The following is a 12,947-nucleotide window of genomic DNA, read 5'->3' as shown; positions in this document are numbered from 1 at the left end:
ATCCAAATCAAAACAGGAGACCCATTAAAAGGTCTGAATTGAATCAGAAACCTCCAGCAGGTAAGTCTGTTGTGATGGGCGAAGGCAGGAGGGAAAGGGTGTGCAGGGAGGGAGGGTCAGATCAATGCTCCCACAGTGAGGGAGGGATTAGGGCTGGAGCTGGGACAAGCTTCTCAGTCAGGTGGAGTGGTGCAGAATAAGGGGAGGGAGGGTCCCACCAGAGTGCACCGCCATGCCCTGCCAGTCCGGGAGGGCATGGGAGCAGGTGTGTGCTCCCAGATCTGCGTGGGGTGGCCTGGGACAGGCTGCACTCTGGGAGGCTAGCCCCAGCCACCCGCTGCCAGGCTGCACTCCATGGGGCAGATGCTGCACTCTGGGTGGCTAGCCCCAGCCGCTGCCTGGAGCACAGCCCTGACTCCACCCTCCCCACAGAGCACAGTGGAATGGGAGGTATGGGGGGCTGTAGCCACCCTAAAATTCCCCATAGCCCCTACCGCTGGTCCCTCCCTGATCTGGGTGCACACATCCACCCCCATGCCCTGCTGTTGCTCAACGAGCCACGGCATGACATGGCAAAGCTGTAGCTTGTCCAGGAGGCACAGGGAAGCTTCTGCTGCTGCACACCGCTTGTCTGACACAGCACAGTGGCACAGTCCCAAGCCTTCCCAGCCTGGCTGGGTGAGCAGCAGAAAGGCATAGCCCTCGCTCCCAGCGCCTTCTGCCTGGAGCAACTGCGCTTGCATCTTGCCCCCCACTGCCACCCCAGCTGGCAAACAGCAGCAGGGCATAGTCCCTGCTCCCAGCTCTGCCACAGCTGCATCCTGCACCCCCCACCCCCACCCCAGCCACCCCAGCTGGCAGGGCAGAGCTGCTGCTCCCAGTGCCTTCTACCGCCCATCCAGAGCATGGCCTGGCCCAGCCTGCCCCACGCAGATCTGGGGGCACATGCCCACTCCCATGCCCTCCTGGAGTGGTGGTGCGCAGCAGCACACAGTGTCAAGAGTCCCCCTCCCTGAGTCCTGTGCTCCCCCCCAGCCCCGGACTGGCTAGGCATGTTGTTTCAGCCTCAGCCCCAATCCCTCTCTTGCTGTGGGGGCATTGTTCTGCTCCGCCATGCCTCTTTCTTCCCCCCTCTGCCCACCACAACAGACTTACCAGCTGGAGGCAGCTGTGTCCAGTGTGGTCAAGGACAGCTGCCTGTTTAATCTATGTCCAAATCTCTGATTAAGCCAAATCAAATTGGGACAGTGGCTCGAATCACTGAATCAAATCACTGTCCCTTTGAATTGGCTGAATCTGAATCCAAATTGAATACTTGCCACTTCGCACAGGCCTAGTGTACATGCTCTTACTCTTCAATACCCAGGGCAGCTTACTTCTCAATAGATATTTGTGCACTTATTCATAAGCCCATGTTTTTAGGTGGCAGTACTCATCACTTCTGGGTGATGTCTAACTAATTAATTCCCAGCATGTTTGTGTACAACAATGTACACAACAGCATGATATTTGATATGATATTTGTCCCCACAGGACTTTTGTAATGCTGCATACATTCTGTGCTCAATATGGTGTACTTACATATAAATTAGAAAGAAGACCATTTTATGTTGGAATGCATTGTGTGTGTTGTAGAGAACTATCCCACTGCAGAATTTAAATAATTAATCATGTTACTTCACCCTCAGTTTCTGTCCATCTTTCAGTTTAGAAGGAAACTTATCTGGAGTTTTTGTTGCACCAAAGAAAAGCAAGTCTTTGTGCTCAAGTGAAAAGTCACCAGGTTACACAGTCACACCAAAATTAGATCTCTCTTTTACAATATGTTGTCATTTAAATAAAAGCAAAAAATAATATGCTAAAGGGCTTAGCCTGCATGCTTGACTAAGACAAGAACCTGCTCCTAGTACATACTGCAAATCAGATTCCAGTTTCTGTGTAGACTGTTAGTATTCAGCTACCTATATGACTTAGGAAAAGCAAGGTTATACCTGGTAACAAATATTTTGTGAAATAATTTTCTGAAACAGGAATGGTCCAAAACGATAATTTCAATAAACTTGGAAAATGAAAAATAAGTTGGAAAATACTAGTATGCCTCATTTTGAAAACAGAAATATTTTTTTCCGCTATCAAAAACATGACCATGTTTCTAAATTTATTTTATATAAAAAATTAAGTGTTCAACACTGAAAAATCAAAAGTCCAAATCATTTTTCAGGAGGAAATTCTAAAAAAAAAGGGTTTCAGATCAAGCAGAATGCCTTGGCTTTGATACACTGAAAAGTTTTTTTTTTTCATTCTCATCAGAGATGAAAGAAAAATAATCTTATAGGATAGAAAATCCATTTTCTGAGCTACTCAAGTTGCATATGTGGAGATTTTACTTCCCATGCACATGATACTGCTTGAGCCAGTTATCTCTTCTGGTATGTCACCTGATAGCCAAATCTCACCTATCCCCAGAAACCCTCAGGATTCTGGTACCTCTGTCCAGCATAAGGTTATTTGATGAGATGTACTTGACCCAGCAGGTAGCCCTCATCTGCACACACTTTACTTTCTGTCCCCAAGCATAAAGAGACAAAATGCAAATGCATACTGGTACACAAAGCAATTTCCAGCAAACCTAATTTCCCCTGTTGTCATTTCCATTGCAGCAGCAGCAGAGTTGTTACTATACATGCACTACTATACACATCTTAAGAAATATGACTAACATTTGTTTGGGGATTTTTTTAATTTTGTTTTGTTTTTTGTTTTTTAATATATATATATAGCTCTAGGACTCCTGGTTTTCTGAAGGAAGCTGGTGTATCATTTTTATCTTTAGTCCACTTTTTCCCTAAAGCAAGATCTTGGTAGTCCTAGGTATGCAAATACTTGAGCCTGGTGAGCATGAGGACAAAAAACAATTGGTCTTGCCTTCTTTCAATTCCTTAGCCTCACTTTGTGGCTCAGCCCAGGATGGGGTCTTCTTGCTTGCCAAGAGAAGGTAAGGAAAAGCACCAAAACACTGCAAAAACTCAGTACTTGACAAAAAACCAGAAAACCTCCTTCTTCTGCGGAGCTCATCTTTGTTGTCTTCTAACTGGGGCAGAATTTGAAGCATGTTTCCAAGATGCTGTGGGTCTGATCCACTGCCAATCTGCAGATCAGGAAGGATTTTTTTTTCCCCTCAAGGCAAGACTGATAACTCATCTGAGGAGGAGTTTCACCTTTTTTGCATCATTGAGAGATCTAGCTTTTGTGAAGCAATTCTGTTTTACAGCAGATTTCAAGGTTTCAATGGGTACATCTACAGGAGATGACTAATTAGCCGACTTACTAGCTTTGCAGTAAATGTCTCAGCATCTACACATGTGCCCCTATTAGAGTTCAGGTAACTGATAAACTCTGCAGCAGGGCAGTACTTGTAAATACAAGTACTACTCTGCTGACCCTGCTGTGGAGTTTCTTCGTACCCAGCAGTGCAAGTGTAGATGCTGAGCCAGCTGGCTGGGGCATGAGGGTGCTTCAGTGTGGGGGTTTCCTGCCAGATAGCCCCATGTTGACACACCCTTATGCCCCACTCACCCCCTCTGCAGCACACTGAGCCTGGTCAAGGCAGTCCTGGGCTGGCAGACAGACCCCCCAGGCACCCTGCCAGCTGAGGCTGCTCTGGCCTGGCTCAGTGTGCTGCGGTCTGGGCACAAGTATAAATGGCATGCTCAGGAGCTGCTCGGTAGCAATAAACTCCAGGGCAATAAGCCCTGGAGTTTATTGCTGTCCATTAATGACACATGTGCCCAATGCATATTTCCATTATGCACTGGAATAAAAGTATAGTCTTTCAAATGTTTTCCAGTAAACAGAACTGCATTGAAATGTCCATTTTCAGTTTAGGAAGGAGGGGGGGAATGTGATAAAGAATGTGTGTATTGGAGAGAAACTGACTGTTAAACTGGAATGAGGAGGTCTCAAGTTCAAGTCCCAAGGAAATATTACTGAAAAGTAAATAGATGTTTATTATTCCAGTATTACCATAATTTTGTACATTTGAGACAAATGTATGCCTTTGATCTAATAAGCAGCCTGTCAGAACTGTTATAGCCTGTAGTTTCAAAGGCAGAATTTTTCTGACAAAGTAATATGTCAAATAATTATGTGACTCTGATGTTAAAATCTGAATTTACCCACAAAAAGTGATATATACAGATCAATTGTTAGGGTGCTCTTGCAGATATCATATCTGATATACATTGTGTTGGGACCTATCTGATATAAATTGCCTGAATTCAAGGGAATTTTGCTGATTCAAACCCTAACATTCTCTTCACTAATTATTTAAGTGATTTCAGAACTGTATCTTCTGACTGTACTAAACAATACATGGCACCGGCATATTACTGCACCTGTACACACAGCAGATGTCCTGACTTTCTGCAACTGTTAGTGAATGTTTAAAGTAACCTTTCTTTCCAGCAGGTGCTTCCATTTTACTGCAAAGTTCTTCTTGGTGTTCCATTTTGCAGATCCCTCCCAGTTGTCTGTGCTTCATATTCAATACACTGAATTTATACACAGATCAACAGGAGTACTGTGTGTGAAAAGAGCATCAAACAGCTGCAAAAAGCACTTAAGCAGGTATTACTAGGGTTACCATACGTCCAGGTTTTCCCACACATGTCCTCTTTTTGGATCCTGCAATCTTGGTCCAGGCAGTTTTTTGAAACAGCAACAAATGTCTGGGATTTTGCTCTGCTCCGCTAATGGGAGTGGGGGGATGATGATTGGAGGTAGGGGCATAACATGCATCTGCACATGCACACACATGTGGATAACATGCAGACAGACAAGGGGGTGGGAGAAACCTCGATAGCTGGATGTATGAGGGCCAGGGTTTGGGGACTGCCTGGGGTACAAGGGTGTGTGTGTGTGTGTGTGTGTGTGTGTGTGTGTGTGTGTGTGTGCACATGCATGTGTGGCAGGGTGCATGGAGGAGATGGGTGTGGGGGGAGTACCTGGCAGTGTGACAGCTCCTTGGCTGTGCTGCCAGCACAGGGGTCAGTGCCCATGGTCACTGGGGCAGAGCAGCTAGGAGATGCTTCCCAGGGCGGGAGCGGGGAATGACTGGGCCGCCTGGTACAGTGCTGGAGCCCCAGCCCAGGGCGGAGGGTGCCACAGCCTCCATTCATCTTCCCTCCCAGCTATGTTAGAGCCAGACTCACTCAGCCACTGCCTGTACGAATCGCAGTCGCTGTGTTCTGGCTAGGCAGGAATGGGGGCAGCTGGGGCCCTTTCCAGCAGGGCTGGGGGGGAGCAGGGGGCTGCTGGTCAGGAGTAAGAGGCACTGGCAGGGCTGGGTGGGGCTGTGGCTTGGGAGTGATGGCATGTAGGGGTGGGGGGCTTGTGGGTCAGGAGTGTGGGGCACTTGCAGTGCTAAGCAGATGCAGGTCAGGAGTGAGAAGCACCAGCAGGGCCAGAGGTCTGTGGGTCAGGAGTGAGGGGCAGCAGTAGGGATGACACTGGCAGGGTCAGGGGGCTGTGGACTGGGGAGTGAGAGGTCCCCTCGACAGGTGTCCTCTTTTTTGCAACTGGAAATATGGTAACCCTAAATTCTACTGAACTCACAGAAAAAGAGTAAATTGGAAGTGAGTTGGAAAATAGCTCCTACCCAAGCGCGCACAGATTCAGAAATTCAGATTCAGAATGCACTTCCTTCTTGAATCATTGGGATGTACATGACCGCCATCTTGCCCTATGGCTTTTATTTGGGGGAAAAATGCAGGGAGTAGTAAGCCAAGGCTAAAATTGAGCTATGCCAAATGTATGGCTGCAGAGCTGGTTTGCCAAAAAATGCAATTTCAGGTCAATGAATGCTGTTCACAAAATCATGTCAAGTTCAGCAAACAGAAAAAAGGCAAAAATCATTTTCTAAACAATATGTTTGCATGTATGTGTTTTCTTTCACTTTAAAATTTAGCTAAATCAAATAAAAAAGGTAAGAAAAAATGCAACTTGAAAGTAAACAAAACATTTTGCCGCAGGTGAATAGAACATTTAGTTCAACCCAAAACAGCCTATGCCCAGGGTTTTTTTTTTTGTTTCATTGACAAAACAGCTCTAAATGAAGTTTTCATTCTATTTTCCTATTTTGTAACTCACCAAACAGATCAATTCTTTGCGCTGTTCTAGACTGAAGGTGGCAGCACAGCTGCAGAAGCAGATTAAACACTACATGACAAACACTGATAACATTTTCTATAGATCTGACTAGAGTGTTCCTGCCCTCAGATGACTGACTATTTGCTCCACTACCCTCCCAACTAGTCTCATAGGACATGTCCAGATAAGCACAGAAATGCAGTATGTGACACTGCAGACCCATCTGCAGCACCACAAAGCTCACATGCAGGTGTTCCCCGCAATGCTATTTTGCAGCACAGGGTTTTTTTGACCCCAGGAAATCCTGGGGTTGAAAAAAACCCTGCCAAAAAAAATCAGGGCAGTGCACATGGCAGCAGGGCATGCCACCCAAAACTGGAGCCTAGCTGGCCATATCCACACTCCAGCTGCTGACCAGGCTTCCTGATGCAGGAGTGCTGCAGCTGCAGTTCCCAGATCCTGAAAGTTACCCCAAGATCCTAGGTAAGGCTGCTGGGGCCAGTACAGTTGCTGGTCCCAGCCTTCCCTACTTGACCTGGGGTAACTTGCCACATACCAGAGCATGAATGGCATGGGTGTTCCCTGGGGACAAGTAGCATGGACACAAGGTGTGCTGCTGCTACTTGTCCATGGGGAAACACATTCCCACTGGTCTGGATGCACCCGTAGTGACCCAACTCAGCCTCACTCCACTCCTTCACCTCAGACCTTCCCTCCTGAGCTGATACCTTCACCTTTTATTTCCTTCCCTTCAGTTTTGCAAGCTAAGTAAACTCCTCCTGAAAACTCTGCAGCACTATCATGATATTTGCTGCCACTGTTACATTGATTCTCTCACCCTGCAAGCTCCTATCCTTTTTCCCAATCCATCAGTTTGTGGTCTTGGACAATGAACTCTTTACGTCAAGAACTGTCTACTATTTTGTTTGTACATTGACTAGCCTAATGAGACCCCAATCTAGGTTTGTCTATAAACATAAATAATAATGATAATAAAAGGTTATAAATAGATTATTCTGTAGAGTTGAACAGAAAGGAAAAATCATTTGTGCCATAAAACAGATACCTGCCAAACTTAAAAGGAGAGAATGAAAAGAACTCCAGAATAAACTATATGATTTTAGGGGTAACTTAATTGTTTGTATATTATAGTAGACATCTTTTTTTTTTCTTTTTTAACCTGCCCATGTAAGACTTTTGACTCTGCAACATGTCTGGTAATCTGTAGTTATTCTTGTGGCTTCTCTCCTTAACAAAAGGAGTCTGCTAAGACTTAAATAATCAGCTTGCAATGCTTTGAAAATTTTGAGGATGATAAAATGACTTTCTACATCATAAAGAACAAAAGAATATTTTACTCATGACATAGTAATAATCTTAGTCATAAGACCCTTGATGGAAAATGGAAATGTGACCTTCTGCCTTATATGGGCTTTTTATACAATTTTTTGAGCCATTCAGCTTGCAAGAACAGGATGTAGTTTCTTTGACTACCAGATAGTATAGCAGTGGTGGGGGAAATATTGCCCAGATTTGGCCTACCAACTGATTGCATCTGGCACATTGGCAGGCACCCACCAATTGGATCTGGCTCATGGCCACCACTGAGCTGCTCTTCATGGGGTGGAGCTCCACCTGCTTTCAAGTGGGGCAACTCATATCATACTCCCACCAGCCCCAGCCAGTGCACACAGCTTCCCAGCAGGGCTGCTCCCAATGTGGTTGCAGCCACCTAGGCTCCCCATTCTTCCAGTGGCTCCTCCTCCTGCCCCTGCTATGCCACTTTGACCAGCAGGCAGTGCGGGGAAGTGACAGTGGCCATGGGGATGCACTGGGCACCAGATCCCCAGCCAGGTGCAGGGGAGCTGCAGCTGAGTGGTTACTGCCCCAGTGCACAGGGCTCAAGCTCCAGCTCCCAGCTGCTTTTCACCCACTTGCAACTCAAAGGTGCTCATTGCACTGGATGGGCAGAGTGGGTGGAAAGTGCCCAGGAGCTGGAGCCCCATGCACTGGGGCAGGAGCCACCTAACTGCAGTCCCCCCACACCTTTCTCTCCCCCCAGAGCAATTCAGCAGGGGCACAAGGAGGAGGAGCCACTGGAGGCAGGATGAGCCAAGCAGTACCTGGATGGCTGCAGCTGCACTGGAATCGGCCCCAGCAAGAAGCTGTGCATGCTGGTCAGGGGCAGGACAGGGACTGTCTAGCAGATATGGGTGGGAGCATGGTGTGGCTGCACCAGGTGGGAGCGGGTAGGCTTTGGCCCTATGCAGAATGCCATGGGGGCAGCCATAAAACAAACGGAGGGGCACAGACTGCACATGAACCTGCACCACTCTGGCAAGTTTGGCTAAATACGAGTCCTGCCCCACCCCCAGTCGGCTCCCAGGTCCTAGCACACTGGCAGCCCACACCCCCACATGAACAACCTCACAGCCCCAACACACACACTCCTTCACACACACCCACAGGCACACTTTCTCCCTGCAAAGGAACACCCACACACTCAACCCCCCTATACAATATAAAAGAGCTAGCCTTTATTTTGAGTTATTGTGCAATTGCCTCTATATATACACCCAACTAAAAAAAAAACCATAAAACAGGACATTTTTTAAAATAAAATTAAAATATGTTATAGTACGTTTGATTTTTACTGTATGATTTGTTTTTATTTACAATTCTGAAAGATTTTGTGTGTGTGGCTCTCAGCAGCTCACCAAAACTCATTAAGTGTCCCTCCATCTGAAATCATTGCCCACCCCTGTGGTACACCATAAGCAAAAAAAAAAAGGGTGTGATTTTTCTGAATGATCTTGTCCTGGTTTGTTTGCCACTCACTGCCCTGTGAAATTTATGGTAGACTACTACTGCTTTCTTTGGGATAGACAGGATAGACAGGATTTGTGCATAAGAAAAGAGAGGAAAGGATAATTTCTTATGAATGATAGAACAAAAAGCTGACTTTGTATATACAGAAGATCCAGATGGAGAACTAAAAGGTCCTGGGCAACACTGGCACCCAAGTTTGCAGCTTTTCTATAAAGTAATCAGGCCATTATGCTAAGGGAGAAATTTCTTCAGCACAAACCAGCTGAATCTATTATAATTTATGCAGACTGAATTGTATTCTCCACATGCTCAAAACAAAGCTTATTCTTAAGCTTCTCAGTGATAAGGCAATAAACTAAAAAACCTAGTGTGTGTACAAGAGGAAAAAGTGTCAGCTTTTTCATTTAGTTTTCTCAGAATCGCAATTTTCTAGAAAGCAATGCATCTCAAACTAATGTTAGAGAAATCTATAATACCCTACATATTCTTAATGGAAAAGAGAATGCAAAAACTGTGTTGGTGAGATGTCAATGTAGCACTGCCATCACTACAAAGACTCAGGAAATGCAAGATTTTGGCTCTTTATTGGCTTTCTCAGACTACACAACAAAAAACTCATTAGTTTTGTTGTTTCCTAGTCAGTACTATGAAGAAACATAATGAAAAGGAAGCCCTGAAATAATTTGGGTTTCATTTGTGACCTGTATTTATCTCCTCCTTGCTCTTTTTGCTTCTCCCTTCCCTGTGTTTACTGCTGCTGTCCGTGGTGTTATCTGTTATTTGAAGAAGAGATATTTAACCTTACTTTTTAAAATGAGATTAGAATGGGTAAGCATGGGCTCCACAACTTTTTGTTATGTACCACAAAGCCTAAGCAGAAAAATCACTTTAATTCCTTCTGGGACACCCTTTGTGATATTACACAACACAGTTGCAGCTCTCTTCAAAAATAAAAATAAAAATAAAAATCAAAGATGATAATACAATGAAAAAATTGGAAGAATTTGCTTAACATATAATATTTGCATACTTTCTGAAGCCTGGTGAGTTAGGTTGCCTTTAGCTTTGCTACAGAGGTAAAAGGAAAAATACTATTTCTTTACAAAGTTACTCCCTTCTCTCACCCCATCCAGTTCAGTGTGACATAAGTACCTCTCTCTTTGCTCAGACAACTTCCCTTGTCCTAATGAATTGACTTCATACATCCTGCAATGTAGGGCAGCTCCTTATATTAAGAGCTTCATCATCATCATTTTACCAGACAGTTTTTCCAAATAGCTTTTTGAAGATAAATATGCCAACTATAGACTGGTGAGCATTTGTATTTCTCCAACTGCTTGGGGACTATTAAATGCCAGGAAGAAGTTCATCTTAGTCTCAAAGTTAGCTACTTAGCTGTCTGTTTCAAGCTGTGGTTGAACATTTTGCCTAGCTGTATCCAGGTCTTCAAAACAGATAGAATGGATTTCCTTGTGTAGTCCTTATACTTATCTACCTTTGTTCTGAAATATAAATGACAGGCTACATGACCTCCCTCATAACTTTCCACACACACACACACACACACACACACACACACACATATACATATATGTATACATATATACACATCTATCCATCTATCCATATAGATCTATCGATCAATAGATAGATATCTATATCTATATCTATATCTGCACACAAACACACATATATATGTATATACCATATGTACAAGATAAGGTTTTTTACCCCAATCAGCATGAGAAAAAATGCCTCTCATCTTACCTTCACATATAAGGAAGCCTCATTGAATACAATGGCCATCTTGGAACTGCTGCTAAAGGCATCATGTGCTTAGTAATGGAAACCAACTATGAAGGTGATTAAATGCAGCCAACAGTGAGCATGGCTACATGGCCCATATTGGGCAAAAAAAGATGGGAACTTACCACTCTTTTTTGTTTGCTTTTGAAATTTCATGTCTCAGCCCAAATCATCCAAATCAGTTCTGAAATCTATCAGCTGAGTACAGCTCAATCTTTGAAGTTTGTGTGGCACTACCATTGGCAAGTATGTTACCTCTCAGACTCTTCAGCCTGGGGCTTCACACACTTCCAAACCCCTGACTGGCATCCTACCACAATGCTAAGTTAGTGCAAATCACCTGTATAAGATATATGGTAGTGACCATTGAGCACAGTCCCACTCAGCAATGACTCTTTTTCAAGTCATGCTGAGTCACCACACTGAATACATCTGAACTTCTTCTTCACTCCCATAGCTGAGTTATGTCTTCCTTTCCTATTTCCAATGATTCCTATTTCTTCAACAACTTTAAGTGCCTGGCAAGCATCATTAAACAGTTCACCAGAATACCTCTCTCAAACTGTCATATGATTAATGTGGCCCCACCTTCCATGAGGTGCAGCTGGACCAGGTTGCCCTGTGCATCATCTGCATGTACTTTTGTGGAGCATCACAGAGGACTCATAACAAGAACACCCAGTTCCAATCATGAGATGGGAGCTAATTAATACATGGATCCTTTGTGGAGGGGTATCTGGAGTATACACACATACTGAGCAGTACTGAGCTGTGGAGTCACCATGGCTTGAAATGTTGACTCTGTGAGGCCCAGCTCAAGGAACTGTATAATAAAACATGAACCTTTTGACTTTGGACTAATATCAGGCAGTTTGTATTATATATAAGTAGATGCCAATGTGCTGCTTAAAAGTGTGTTTATGGAGTACCCGGGCTAAAACTTGCAGCAGTTTCAAAAAAAGGTGAATTGTACCATTTTGGGATGAATTAAGTCTACGGGTACTGTATGCAAATGGCTACAGCTATGTTTATTTCAAGGTCATTTTTTCAAATTTGCTCCTCATTTCCATGTGTTCAGGAAAAACACAGCCTGACACTAAGGAATCGTGGAGGGAGCTGCAGTGAGAAATTGATAGAGGCATAGGGCAAATGGGCTACCTGTCTCCCATATCTATTTTCCCTGATGTACCAGTGGCAGGGGGACAAATTCAAGACAAACCTCAAATAATTAGATTACATATCTGGCAAATCATATGGCAGGCAAGGTTCTTTGAGAAGATGTGATATCTTTTATTAGACCAATTAAATAGTCTAATAAGAGATATCACATCTAGCCAAAGAACTTTGCCTGCCTATGTTTTTTGACCAATACAATATGGCTGTGCAAAGCTTTGGGTGCTGATTCCATTTGGAGGAAATTTGGCTCGATTTGGTGGCTGAATTTCCAAAACCAAATCGAATCAGGGGACCATTAAAAAGGTCTAAATTGATTCGGGCTTCAATGATTCGGGCAGTCCCGACCTGCTGCAGCAGGGAGCTGGAGCTGGACTTAGAGCTGGTAAGTAGGGGGTGGGGGAGGGCAGCCCTCCCATGGCTGCCTCGCCCACCCGAGCTCCGGGGGTTAAAAAAAAAGCCCCTACTCACCGGGTGCTGCCGTGTGGGGGGAGGTGATCCCTGCTGCCCCCCACTACCCCACACTGTGTTGGGAGCTCTGCACAAGCCCCCCAACCCTGCCACTCCCCAAGCTCCCCCCCCGCCCATGGCTGCCCCACTCAGCCCCAGCTCCGGCCTTTTAAGAAAAAAACCTGAAAAAACCCGGGGCTCACCAGCTCCTGCAGCAGCCTCAGGGCTTCGGGGGGCTTGTGGAAGAGCCTCACACATGGCATGGGGCAGTAGAGATAACCCCCCTTCAGGCAGGAACTGGTGAATCTGGGGCAGGTGGGGAGCCATGGGGAGGGCTGGGAGAGTGGGGACAGCATGGGGCAGTGGGAATCACCCCCCATCACCTGGCAACATCTGGTGAGTTAGGGCTTTTTTTTTTCAAAGTGCTGGGAGCTGGGGGAGTCAGGGCAGCCATTGCTGCGGCTGGGAGAGCAGGCAGGAGATGGACCTGTGTGAATCAATTCAGGACAGTGATTCAAATCATCGAATCGAATCACTGTCCC

The 12,947-nt window shown here is 45.2% G+C and overlaps 1 protein-coding gene and 1 non-coding gene across 2 annotated transcripts in view; one reads left to right on the top strand and one right to left on the bottom strand.

Moving 5' to 3' along the window:
• CNTNAP3C (contactin associated protein like 3C) overlaps positions 1-12,947 on the bottom strand; it is a gene marked incomplete at its 3' end in the record, with an annotated part of 368,072 nt that overhangs the window by 168,849 nt on the left and 186,276 nt on the right. The window lies entirely within an intron of this gene.
• LOC112550092 lies at positions 7,945-8,070 on the top strand. Its single transcript, XR_003093758.1, has one exon. It is a non-coding gene; the product is annotated as a small nucleolar RNA ACA64 (small nucleolar RNA).

The sequence above is a fragment of the Alligator sinensis genome, unplaced genomic scaffold, assembly GCF_000455745.1.
Source record: "Alligator sinensis unplaced genomic scaffold, ASM45574v1 scaffold665_1, whole genome shotgun sequence".
NCBI classification, from domain to species: Eukaryota; Metazoa; Chordata; order Crocodylia; family Alligatoridae; genus Alligator; species Alligator sinensis.
This window is presented reverse-complemented; position numbering and strand designations above follow the sequence as displayed.